Genomic DNA, 12,350 nt, shown 5'->3' on the forward strand with positions numbered 1-12,350 from the left:
TTATAATTCACATAATAATTCACATTTCCTGTTGCTGCATGATTATTTTCCTGCTGTAGCAAACTGGCTCACATTAATTGACTTCGGAAAGTATTCAGACCCCTTGGCCTTTTCCACATTTTGTTAGGTTACAGCCTTATTCTAAAATGTATTAAATTATTTTTTCCCCTCAGCAATCTACACACAATACTCCATAATGACAAAGCAAAAACACGTTTTTAGAAATTATTGCTAATTTATTAAAAATTACATTTACATACATTTTCAGACCCTTTACTCAGTACTTTGTTGAAGCACCTTTGGCAGCGATTACAGCCTCAAGTCTTCTTGGGTATGACGCTACAAGCTTGGCACACCTGTATTTGGGGAGTTTCTCCCATTCTTCTCTGCAGATCCTCTCAAGCTCTGTCAGGTTGGATGTGGAGCGTTGTGGTACAGCTATTTTCAGGTCTCTCCAGAGATGGTTGATCGGGTTCAAGTCCGGGCTCTGGCTGGGCCACTCAAGGACATTCAGTCCGTGCCGCTGAAAAACATCCCCACAGCATGATGCTGCCACCACCTTGCTTCACCGTAGGGATGGTGCCAGGTTTCCTCCAGATGTGACACTTGGCATTCAGGCCAAAGAGTTCAATCTTGGTTTCATCAGACCAGAGAATCTTGTTTCTCATGGTCTGTGAGTCTTTAGGAGCCTTTTTGGCAAACTCCAAGCGGGCTGTCATGTGCCTTTTACTGAGGAGTGGCTTCCGTCTGGCCACTCTACCATAAAGTCCTGATTGGTGGAGTGCTGCAGAGATGGTTGTCCTTCTGTAAGGTTCTCCCTTCTCCACAGAGGAACTCCTGAGCTCTGTTATAGTGACCATCGGGTTCTTGGTCACCTCCCTGACCAAGGCCCTTCTCCCTCGATTGCTAATTTTTTTGGTATCCTTACCCAGATCTGTGCCTCAACACAATCCTGTCTCGGAGCTCTACGGATAATTCCTTTGTCCTCATGGCTTGATTTATGCTCTGACATGCACTGTCAACTGTGGGACCTTATATAGACAGGTGTGTGCCTTTCCAAATCATGTCCAATCAATTTAATTTACCACAGGTGGACTTCAATCAAGTTGTAGAAACATCTCAAGGATGATCAATGGAAACAGGATGCACCTGAGCAAAATTTAGAGTCTCATTGCAAAGGGTCTGAATACTTATGTAAATAAGGTATTTTTGTTTTATTTTTAATACATTTGCTAAAATTTCTAAAAACCTGTTTTCGCTTTGTCATTATGGGGTATTGTGTGTAGATTGCTGAGGAGTTTTTATTTAATCAATTTTAGTATAAGGCTGTAACGTAACAAAATGTGGAAAAAGTAAAGTACATCTGTACTCACTTATCCTTTCCTAATGCACTTTAGTTTTCATTCCCAGGGGAATGGATACAATACGTACAGTTTATAGGTGTTGTGAGACCACATCAAATCACATTTGTTGTGGCCCGCAGTTGAATCATTTTCTTCAATAATAACCCACTCTGTTGCTGATCCTGCAACACTGGCAGAAACAGATAACCATCCACTCAATAGCATATCTGAGTAAAAGGTATTGATCTCTTTCAGATTAGAAAAGGAATGTGTGTGAGTTACTGTAGAAATGATTGACATTGTCAGACCCCCAAAGCACTCAGCAAGCTATTTAAACATCATGGGTCATGTGAATCTAATAATCTAAACATAACAAGCCAGAGTAAGCCACAGCTAGACGTTGACAGAGAGAGGAAGGGACAGACACACACACACACACCAGGTCCGAGACAACTGAACTTTAGAAATGCTGACACACACCATGGCTTGTCAGTCAACATCATAAGATCTTCATCAAACACACCATGGCTTGTTAGTCAACATCATAAGATCTTCATCAGACACACCATGGCTTGTCAGTCAACATCATAAGATCTTCATCAGACACACCATGGCTTGTCTGTCAACATCATAATATCTTCATCAGACACACCATGGCTTGTCAGTCAACATCATAAGATATTCATCAGACACACCATGGCTTGTCAGTCAACATCTTAAGATCATCATCAAACACACCATGGCTTGTCAGTCAACATCATAAGATCTTCATCAGACACACCATGGCTTGTCTGTCAACATCATAATATCTTCATCAGACACACCATGGCTTGTCAGTCAACATCATAAGATATTCATCAGACACACCATGGCTTGTCAGTCAACATCTTAAGATCATCATCAAACACACCATGGCTTGTCAGTCAACATCATAAGATCTTCATCAGACACACCATGGCTTGTCAGTCAACATCATAATATCTTCATCAGACACACCATGGCTTGTCAGTCAACATCATAAGATCTTCATCAGACACACCATGGCTTGTCAGTCAACATCATAAGATCATCATCAAACACACCATGGCTTGTCAGTCAACATCATAAGATCTTCATCAGACACACCATGGCTTGTCAGTCAACATCATAAGATCGATTTACAAAGCAAGAAAAACCAAATAAAGAACACTGAAGCTGAGAAGAAACCCAATGGCAACCCAGAGGGAGTCAGTCAGTCCTCCACCTCAGTCAGTCTTCCACCTCAGTCAGTCTTCCACCTCAGTCAGTCCTCCACCTCAGTCAGTCCTCCACCTCAGTCAGTCCTCCACCTCAGTCAGTCCTCCACCTCAGTCAGTGCTCTTTTGTGAGTCAGCAAAAGGTAGCGAGACCCCTAGGTCTCTGAAGCTCAACAAGAAGGATAAAACTACTCTACTGTGTGTTTGTGTGTGCACACAGCTGTTGTTGTGAGGTATGGAGGGATTTATATACTATAGAAGTCACTGTATTGTTTTTGCAGACTTAACTGTAGTATACTTAAGCAATAAGGCACGAGGGGGTGTGGTATATGGCCAATATACCTCGCCTAAGGGCTGTTCTTACGCATCAAGCATCGCGGAGTGCCTGGATACAGCCATTAGCCTTGGTATAATGGCCATATACCACAAACCCCCGAGGTGCCTTATTGCTATTCTTTTTTACATTTTTAGTCATTTAGCAGACGCTCTTATCCAGAGCGACTTACAGTTAGTGAGTGCATACATTTTCATACTGGTCCCCTGTGGGAATCGAACCCACAACCCTGGCGTTGCAAGCGCCATGCTCTACCAACTGAGCTACAGGGGACTATATAAACTGGTTACTAAAGTAATTAGAGCAGTAAAAATAAATGTTTTGTCATACCCATGGTATATGGTCTGCTATACCACGGCTGTCAGCCAATCAGCATTCAGGGCTGGAACCACCCAGTTTATAATGTAGTATTTACAGTTTATTACTATAGTTTAAAAACAACTACAGCATATACTATAGTAATTACTGTAGTGTTTTTGCAGACTTTACTGTAGTATTTACTATAGTGTTTTTGTTTTATTATCTTCGACATAGAAGTGGGGTCTTTCTCCTTGAGGAAACCTACTGGACAAATATTAAAAGACCACATTTTCCATAACTTGTAGGTAGGTAGATCTGGAGTCTGAACAGATAGTGCAGAGCTTCTACTCTTTTCTATAACCTGTAGGGAACACGATATGGTCTATACTTGGCATGTAGGTTTCTCACTCATGGGAGGCACAAACTGGGATATGGGGAATGGGAATGGGTGGGATATATGCGAATTAAATACTGTAGTATTACTATAGTTAAAACAATGTAGTGTTTTTGCGGACATTACGGTAGGATTCTACAGTTTACTACATACGTTTATAGTAAATACTATACATGATCAAGGGATACTAGTGTGTAGTATATTATTCTACAGTATACGACTGTGGAAAAACCCACCGTTGATTGACAATCTTATGTGTATTGCGCAATCACCTTTTGCACACGGCCTTGCGCTCCCTCTCGTGGTTTCACGGACTTGAGTTATAAGTGCACCATTCCACCTGATGCAAGCTGATGTGTGTGTGTGTGTGTGTGTGTGTGCGCGCAGCTCTATTTATTTTTTCCCACTGTTTATTCTTGTGTTGTGTACACCAGTGTGCGTAAGAAGACCACACACACACGTTTGCTATACAACACTATGCCTTGTAATAAATAATTGACAGTTTGCATGGATCTCCTGGACTTAGCCTTTTCCTTCTAACTGAGGAAGTACATCTGTAGTTATATGCCAGTCAAGCCAAGTTATGCATCTAGTGTTCCACAACTACACCATTTTATAGCAAGCACTACATGATCGAGGTATACTACAGTGTGAAGTATAGTATTCTACAGTATACTACAGTTTATTACAGAATTTTATAGTAAGAACCATAGTATTCTATAGTAAACTGTAGTGTTTTTTTTTTTAATGTAGGTTGGTTGATGGAATGCAACATCTGCAATGTAGCAAAATCGTACACCGCTGTATGTAAATCAGAGTAGCACTCAAAAGTCCTTAAAAGGGTTGTGCTTTGTGCCACTGTTTACATGGTTTAGATACCTACTCTTATTGTAGTTCTGTGGTCCACTGGGTTGTTAAAAGTTTTTTTTGTGGTGCTGTACTGTGTACCAATGTATCTGTGTAATGTTTTTATGGGTCTGCTTGTTGACTTGTGTGGTACTTTAGAGCAGTTTTTCCCAACTCCGGTCCTCGAGTACCCCCAACAGCACTCATTTTTGTTGTAGCCCCGGACAAAAACACCTGATTCAACTAGAATGAGGTGTGCTTGTCCGGGGCCACAACAGAAATACACTACCGGACAAAAGTTTTATAACACCTACTCATTCAAGGGTTTTTCTTTATTTTAACTATTTTCTACATTGTAGAATAATAGTGAAGACATCAAAACTATGAAATAACACATATGTAATCATGTAGTAACCAAAAAAGTGTTAAACAAATCATAATATATTTTATATTTGAGATTCTTCAAAAAGCTACCCTTTGCCTTGATGACAGCTTTGCACACTCTTGGCATTCTCTCAACCAGCTTCACCTGGAATGCTTTTTCAACAGTTTTGAAGGCGTTCCCACATATGCTAAGCACTTATTGGCTGCTTTTCCTTCACTCTGCGGTCCGACTCATCCCAAACCATCTCAATTTGGTTGAGGTCGGGGGATTGTGGAGGCCAGGTCATCTGATGCAGCACTCCGTCACTCTCCTTCTTGGTAAAATAGCCCTTACACAGCCTGGAGGTGTGTTGGGTCATTGTCCTGTTGAAAAACAAATGATAGTCCCACTAAGCCCAAACCAGATGGGATGGCGTATCACTGCAGAATGCTGTGGTAGCCATGCTGATTAAGTGTGCCTTGAATTCTAAATTAATCACAGACTGTGTCACCAGCAAAGCACCCCGACACCATAACACCTCCTCCTCCATGGGAAATACACATGCGGAGATCATCCATTCACCCACACCTCGTCTCACAAAGACACGGCGGTTGGAACCAAACATTTCAAATTTGGACTCCAGACCAAAGGACACATTTCCACAGGTCTAATGTCCATTGCTCGTGTTTCTTGGCCCAAGCAAGTCTCTTCTTCTTATTGGTGTCCATTAGTAGTGGTTTCTCTGCAGCAATTAGACCATGAAGGCCTGATTCACACAGTCTTCTCTGAACAGTTGATGTTGAGATGTGTCTGTTACTTGAACTGTGTGATGCATTTATTTGGGCTGCAATTTCTGAGGCTGGTAACTCTAATGAACTTATCCTCTGCAGCAGAGGTAACTCTGGGTCTTCCATTCCTGTGGCGGTCCTCATGAGAGCCAGTTTCATCATAGCGCTTGATGGTTTTTGCGACTGCACTTAAAGAAACTTTCAAAGTTCTTGAAATGTTCCGTATTGACTGACTTTAAAGTAATGATGGACTGTAGTTTCTCTTTGCTTATTTGAGCTGTATATACATATAAATATATATATATATATATATAATATATATATATATATATATATATATATATATATATATATATATATATATGTACTTAAAAAAATATATAAAAAAAGAATATATATATATATATATTTCCCTTTATTACTTTCCAACCCCACCACCCCTTCCCTAATTGGAGTAAACCAGTGAACAACAATGCTTAGGCCTCTACTTCCAGTTTATACATACTATATACATTTTATGGACACAGTAAATTTTACAATAATTCATTTTGTTTGTTTTTACTCCTGAACTTCCTCTACCCTCAACCTCTCCGATCATTTTCATGATGTCCATCCGGTTTGCTTCTACAGTGAGGGGAAAAAAGTATTTGATCCCCTGTTGATTTTGTACGTTTGCCCACTGACAAATAAATTATCAGTCTATCATTTTAATGGTAGGTTTATTTGAACAGTGAGAGACAGAATAACAACAAAAAAATCCAGAAAAACGCATGTCAAAAATGTTATAAATAGATTTGCATTTTAATGAGGGAAATAAGTATTTGACCCCTCTGCAAAACATGACTTAGTACTTGGTGGCAAAACCCTTGTTGGCAATCACAGAGGTCAGACGTTTCTTGTAGTTGGCCACCAGGTTTGCACACATCTCAGGAGGGATTTTGTCCCACTCCTCTTTGCAGATCTTCTCCAAGTCATTAAGGTTTCGAGGCTGACATTTGGCAACTCGAACCTTCAGCTCCCTCCACAGATTTTCTATGGGATTAAGGTCTGGAGACTGGCTAGGCCACTCCAGGACCTTAATGTGCTTCTTCTTGAGCCACTCCTTTGTTGCCTTGGCCGTGTGTTTTGGGTCATTGTCATGCTGGAATACCCATCCATGACCCATTTTCAATGCCCTGGCTGAGGGAAGGAGGTTTTCACCCAAGATTTGACGGTACATGGCCCCGTCCATCGTCCCTTTGATGCGGTGAAGTTTTCCTGTCCCCTTAGCAGAAAAACACCCCCAAAGCATAATGTTTCCACCTCCATGTTTGACGGTGGGGATGGTGTTCTTGGGGTCATAGGCAGCATTCCTCCTCCTCCAAACACGGCGAGTTGAGTTGATGCCAAAGAGCTCCATTTTGGTCTCATCTGACCACAACACTTTCACCCAGTTCTCCCCTGAATCATTCAGATGTTCATTGGCAAACTTCAGACGGGCCTGTATATGTGCTTTCTTGAGCAGGGGGACCTTGCGTGCGCTGCAGGATTTCAGTCCTTCACGGCGTAGTGTGTTACCAATTGTTTTCTTGGTGACTATGGTCCCAGCTGCCTTGAGATCATTGACAAGATCCTCCCGTGTAGTTCTGGGCTGATTCCTCACCGTTCTCATGATCATTGCAACTCCACGAGGTGAGATCTTGCATGGAGCCCCAGGCCGAGGGAGATTGACAGTTATTTTGTGTTTCTTCCATTTGCGAATAATCACACCAACTGTTGTCACCTTCTCACCAAGCTGCTTGGCGATGGTCTTGTAGCCAATGTCTACAATCTTGTCCCTGACATCCTTGGAGAGCTCTTTGGTCTTGGCCATGGTGGAGAGTATGGAATCTGATTGATTGATTGCTTCTGTGGACAGGTGTCTTTTATACAGGTAACAAGCTGAGAATAGGAGCACTCCCTTTAAGAGTGTGCTCCTAATCTCAGCTCGTTACATGTATAAAAGACACCTGGGAGCCAGAAATCTTACTGATTTGAGAGGGGGTCAAATACTTATTTCCCTCATTAAAATGCATTTCAATTTATAAAAATTTTTTTGTCAAAAAATTATGTTTTTCTTAATCAATTAGTATATTTGAGTTTAACCACAATATTTGTTGCATTATTTGTTCTGTCGTTTCTGGAGGATTAAATTGAAATTGCAACCAACTTTCTATGGCTTGTTTTAGAAATAGTGATATTTGGGAGATTATTTCCTTTTCAAATAACTGAAAGTGAGAGGTTGTAATCTAAATAAAAGGAAAAAGGCCATTCTTGAACATTGGGTGAGACAATCTTACTAATTTGCTAGAGAACCAGTTCGGATTTAAGTATAACTTTTGTATGACTGAAGCTTTTAGTGATAGGTCTAATGCTTTAATATTTAATCATTTCTGTCCTCCGAATTCATATTCATTATTTAAATAGGCCCTTTTAATTTTGTCTGGCTTGCCGTTCCAAATAAAATGGAATATGCTTTTCTCATATATAATTTAAAAAACGGTTTGCTAGGCGTAGGCAAGACCATAAGCAAATAGGTAAACTGGGATAATACTAAAGTAAATATTGGGTCAGGGTAATTTTTTCACAAATTGACAGGTATTTACCTTACCGTGGTAGCAAGATCTTATCTATTTTTGCTAACTTTCTATTAAAATGTATTGGAGTGAGATCATTTATTTCATTTGGGATATGTATTCCGAGTATATCCACATCACCATCAGACCATTTTATCGGTAAACTACATGGTAATGTAAATTTTTTATTTTTTGTGATCCAATATGTAATATAGTACATTTATCATAATTTGGTTGAATCCAGAGAGGTTAGAAAATGTATCTAGATCATCTATGAGGCTGTGGAGGGATTCAAGTTGTGGATTTAAAAGAAAACATGAATCATCAGCGTACAATGACACCTTTGTTTTTTAAGCCCTGGATTTCTAATCCCTTGATATTATTGTTGGATCAGATTCTATTAGCTAATGTTTCAATGGCCATAATAAATAGATATGCCGATAGCGGACAACCTTGTTTCACTCCTCTTGACAGTTTAACATTTTCGGAGTAATAGCCAATATTTACTATTTTACACGTAGGGTTACTGTACATGATTTTAACCCATTTTATAAGAGATTCTCCTAAATTGAAATGTTCCAGGCATTTATATATAATCCCCAGTCGTACTTTATCAAATGTCTTTTCAAAGTCTGCTATGAATAGCAGGCCTGGTTTCCCAGATTTTTCATAGTGTTCTATTGTTTCCAGTACTTGCCTTATATTATCTCCAATGTATCGTCCATGTAGAAAACCTGTCTGATTAGAATGAATAATGTCCGACAATACCTTTTTAATTCTATGCGCTATACATTTTGCTAGAATTTTTGCACCACAACACTGAAGTGTAAGGGGCCTCCAATTTTTTTAATGGACTGGATCTTTATATTTTCCATTTGTATCCTGTTTCAGTCATAATGAAATCAGACCACCTTCTTGAGTGTCTGATAATCTACCATTTACATAGGAGTGGTTAAAACATGCTAATAACGGTCCTCTGAGTATATCAAAAAAGGCTTGGTATACCTCGACTGGTATGCCATCCAACCCTGGAGTTTTCCCGGACTTAAAGTCTTTAATTGCATCCAGAAGTTCCTCCTCTGTAATTTCACCTTCACAGTCTTTCTATATGGCTGTTAATTTTACAATATAAAAAAATCTCTACAATTCGCTTAAGTTAGAGGAGATGGAGGCGACTGAAACGAAAACATATGCTTATAGTACTTTGTTTCCTCCTTCAAAATATAATTTGGTGAATCATGGGTGACTCCGTCATTTGTAACCAGTTTCAGTAAATTCTTTTTGGTAGCATTTCTATGTTGAAGATTAGAAAATAATTTGGTGCATTTTTCCCCATATTCCATCCAGTTTGCTTTATTTTTTATAATATATTACACTTGATCTTTCTTGAATAAGTTTCTCCATTTCTTTTTGTTTTTCCTCTAATTTATTCTGAGCCTCTATGTTACAGTTTTTATTGCTATCTATCTGTTCTGTTTGACCTTCTATTTCCTTTGTTAGTATGGACTATTTTCACCTAAATTGCTTTTGTTTTCGAGATGAGTACTGAATTGTATGGCCTCTAAAGGCACATTTAAAAGTGTCCCATACAATAAGGGGATTTGCTGTACCTATGTTATGTCGGAAAAAATCAGTTACAAATTCCTCTGTCCTAGTTAAAAACAAGTTATCATCTAATAGGCTTTGATTAAATTTCAAATATCCTCACCCACGTGGAAATTCAGTAAGAGTAATGTATATGCCAATTATATGATGGTCCGACCGCATTCTGTTCCCTATCAACACTTTTTTAAACTTGGACTTGGTCTTTTACCAAATAGGGCTATCTTCTGTATACCCCCCCCTCCCCCCCTACATTGTCACAACACAACTGATTGGCTCAAACGCATTAAGAAGGAAAGAAATTCCACAAATTAACTTTTAAGATGGCACACCTGTTAATTGAAATGCATTCCAGGTGACTACCTCATGAAGTTGGTTGAGATAATGCCAAGCGTGTTCAAAGCTGTCATCAAAGCAAATGGTGGCTATTTGAAGAATGTCAAATATAAAATATGTTTTGATTTGTTTAACAGTTCTTTGGTTACTACATGATTCCATATGTGTTATTTCATAGTTTGGATGTCTTCACTATTATTCTACAATGTAGAAAATAGTCAAAATAAAGAAAAATCCTTGAATGAGTAGGTGTTCTAAAACTTCTGACCGGTAGTGTATGTGCTGTTGGGGGTGCTGGAGGACCGGAGTTGGGAAACAATGCTTTAGAGCAGGGGTACTCAACTCTTACCCTACAAGGTTCGGAGCCTGCTGGTTTTCTGTTCTACCTGATATTTCATTGCACCTGGTGTCTTAGGTCTAAATCAGTCACTAATTAGAGGGGAACAATGAAAAAATGCAGTGGAACTGGCTTGGAGGTCAGAGTTGAGTTAGAGGGCTTTAGAGCAATTGTCACGATCGTCAGGGAGAGACCAATGCGCAGCGTGATGAACAAACATACTTTAATTAGTTAAAGTTTAAACATGATACAAAACAAGAAACGACTCGTGAAGTCCACGGTGACAATGACCGAACACGGAAACAAAAACCCACAAACACAAAGGGAAAACATACAGTTTAAATATGGCTCCCAATCAGAGACAACCAGCCAACAGCTGACACTCGTTGCCTCTGATTGGGAGTCACTCAGGCAAAACATAGAAATAGACGAACTAGAACCCCCAACATAGAAACACACCACATAGAACAAACACACCCTGGCTCAACAACTAGAGTCCCATAGCCAGGGTGTGACAGTACCCCCCCCTAAAGGCGCGGACTGCGACCGCGCCTCAAAAAGAGCAAAACAGGGGAGGGCTGGGTGGGCATACCTCCTCGGCGGCGGTTCTGGCTCCGGGCTTGCCCACCACCCTCCAACAAACCCCCCATAGCGCCCCTGGTCCGGTCTGGCCCCGCTGGCTAGAGCTGGACTGGACACTGGTGGAGCGGATTGCTCTAGCTCTGGCGCGAAGCATCTGACCGGTGCCGGACCAGCCACCGGTGGAACAGGCACGGCCCGTGCCGGACTGACGACGCACACCACTGGCTTGGTGTGGGGAGCAGGAGCGGGCCGCGCCGGGCTGACGAAACGCACCACTGACTTGGTGCGGGGAGCAGGAGCGGGCCGGACCGGGCTGACGAAGCGCACCACTGACTTGGTGCGGGGAGCAGGGCGGGCCGGACCGGGCTGACGAAGCGCACCACTGACTTGGTGCGGGGAGCAGGAACGGGCCGGACCGGGCTGACGAAGCGCACCACTGACTTGGTGCGGGGAGCAGGAACGGGCCGTGCCGGGCTGAAGAAGCGCACCACTGACTTGGTGCGGGGAGCAGGAACGGGCCGTGCCGGGCTGACGAAGCGCACCACTGACTTGGTGCGAGTGGCAGGAACAGGCCGGACCGTACTGGGAACACACACCACTGGCCCTACGTGGGGATCAGGAACAGGCCGGACCGGACTGGCAACACACGCCAGTACCTCTCGCCGTGCCTCTACATCCTCCTTCCCCCTGGTGACCAGTGACTCCCGTAACCTGGCGGCCTCCTGCTGCCCCGTCGTCCACGGCGTTAGTCCCCCCCTAAAAAATGTATGGGCTTCACTCCTACCCGTGGCCAAGGCCTCCATCCCTCTTGCCAGACTCACACTCATCTCCTCCCAAGTCCATCCTCTCTCCTCGTCACGCTGCTTGATCCAGTCGAGGTGGGTTTTTCTGTCACGATCGTCAGGGAGAGACCAATGCGCAGCGTGATGAACAAACATACTTTAATTAGTTAAAGTTTAAACATGATACAAAACAAGAAACGACTCGTGAAGTCCACGGTGACAATGACCGAACACGGAAACAAAAACCCACAAACACAAAGGGAAAACATACAGTTTAAATATGGCTCCCAATCAGAGACAACCAGCCAACAGCTGACACTCGTTGCCTCTGATTGGGAGTCACTCAGGCAAAACATAGAAATAGACGAACTAGAACCCCCAACATAGAAACACACCACATAGAACAAACACACCCTGGCTCAACAACTAGAGTCCCATAGCCAGGGTGTGACAGCAATACGTGATACTTGCATATAAATCTGTAATCATATCAAGTTACGGTACCTTGGAAAC

This window comes from Coregonus lavaretus (assembly GCF_964263955.1).
Source record: "Coregonus lavaretus genome assembly, contig: HAP1_SCAFFOLD_2539, whole genome shotgun sequence".
NCBI lineage: Eukaryota > Metazoa > Chordata > Actinopteri > Salmoniformes > Salmonidae > Coregonus > Coregonus lavaretus.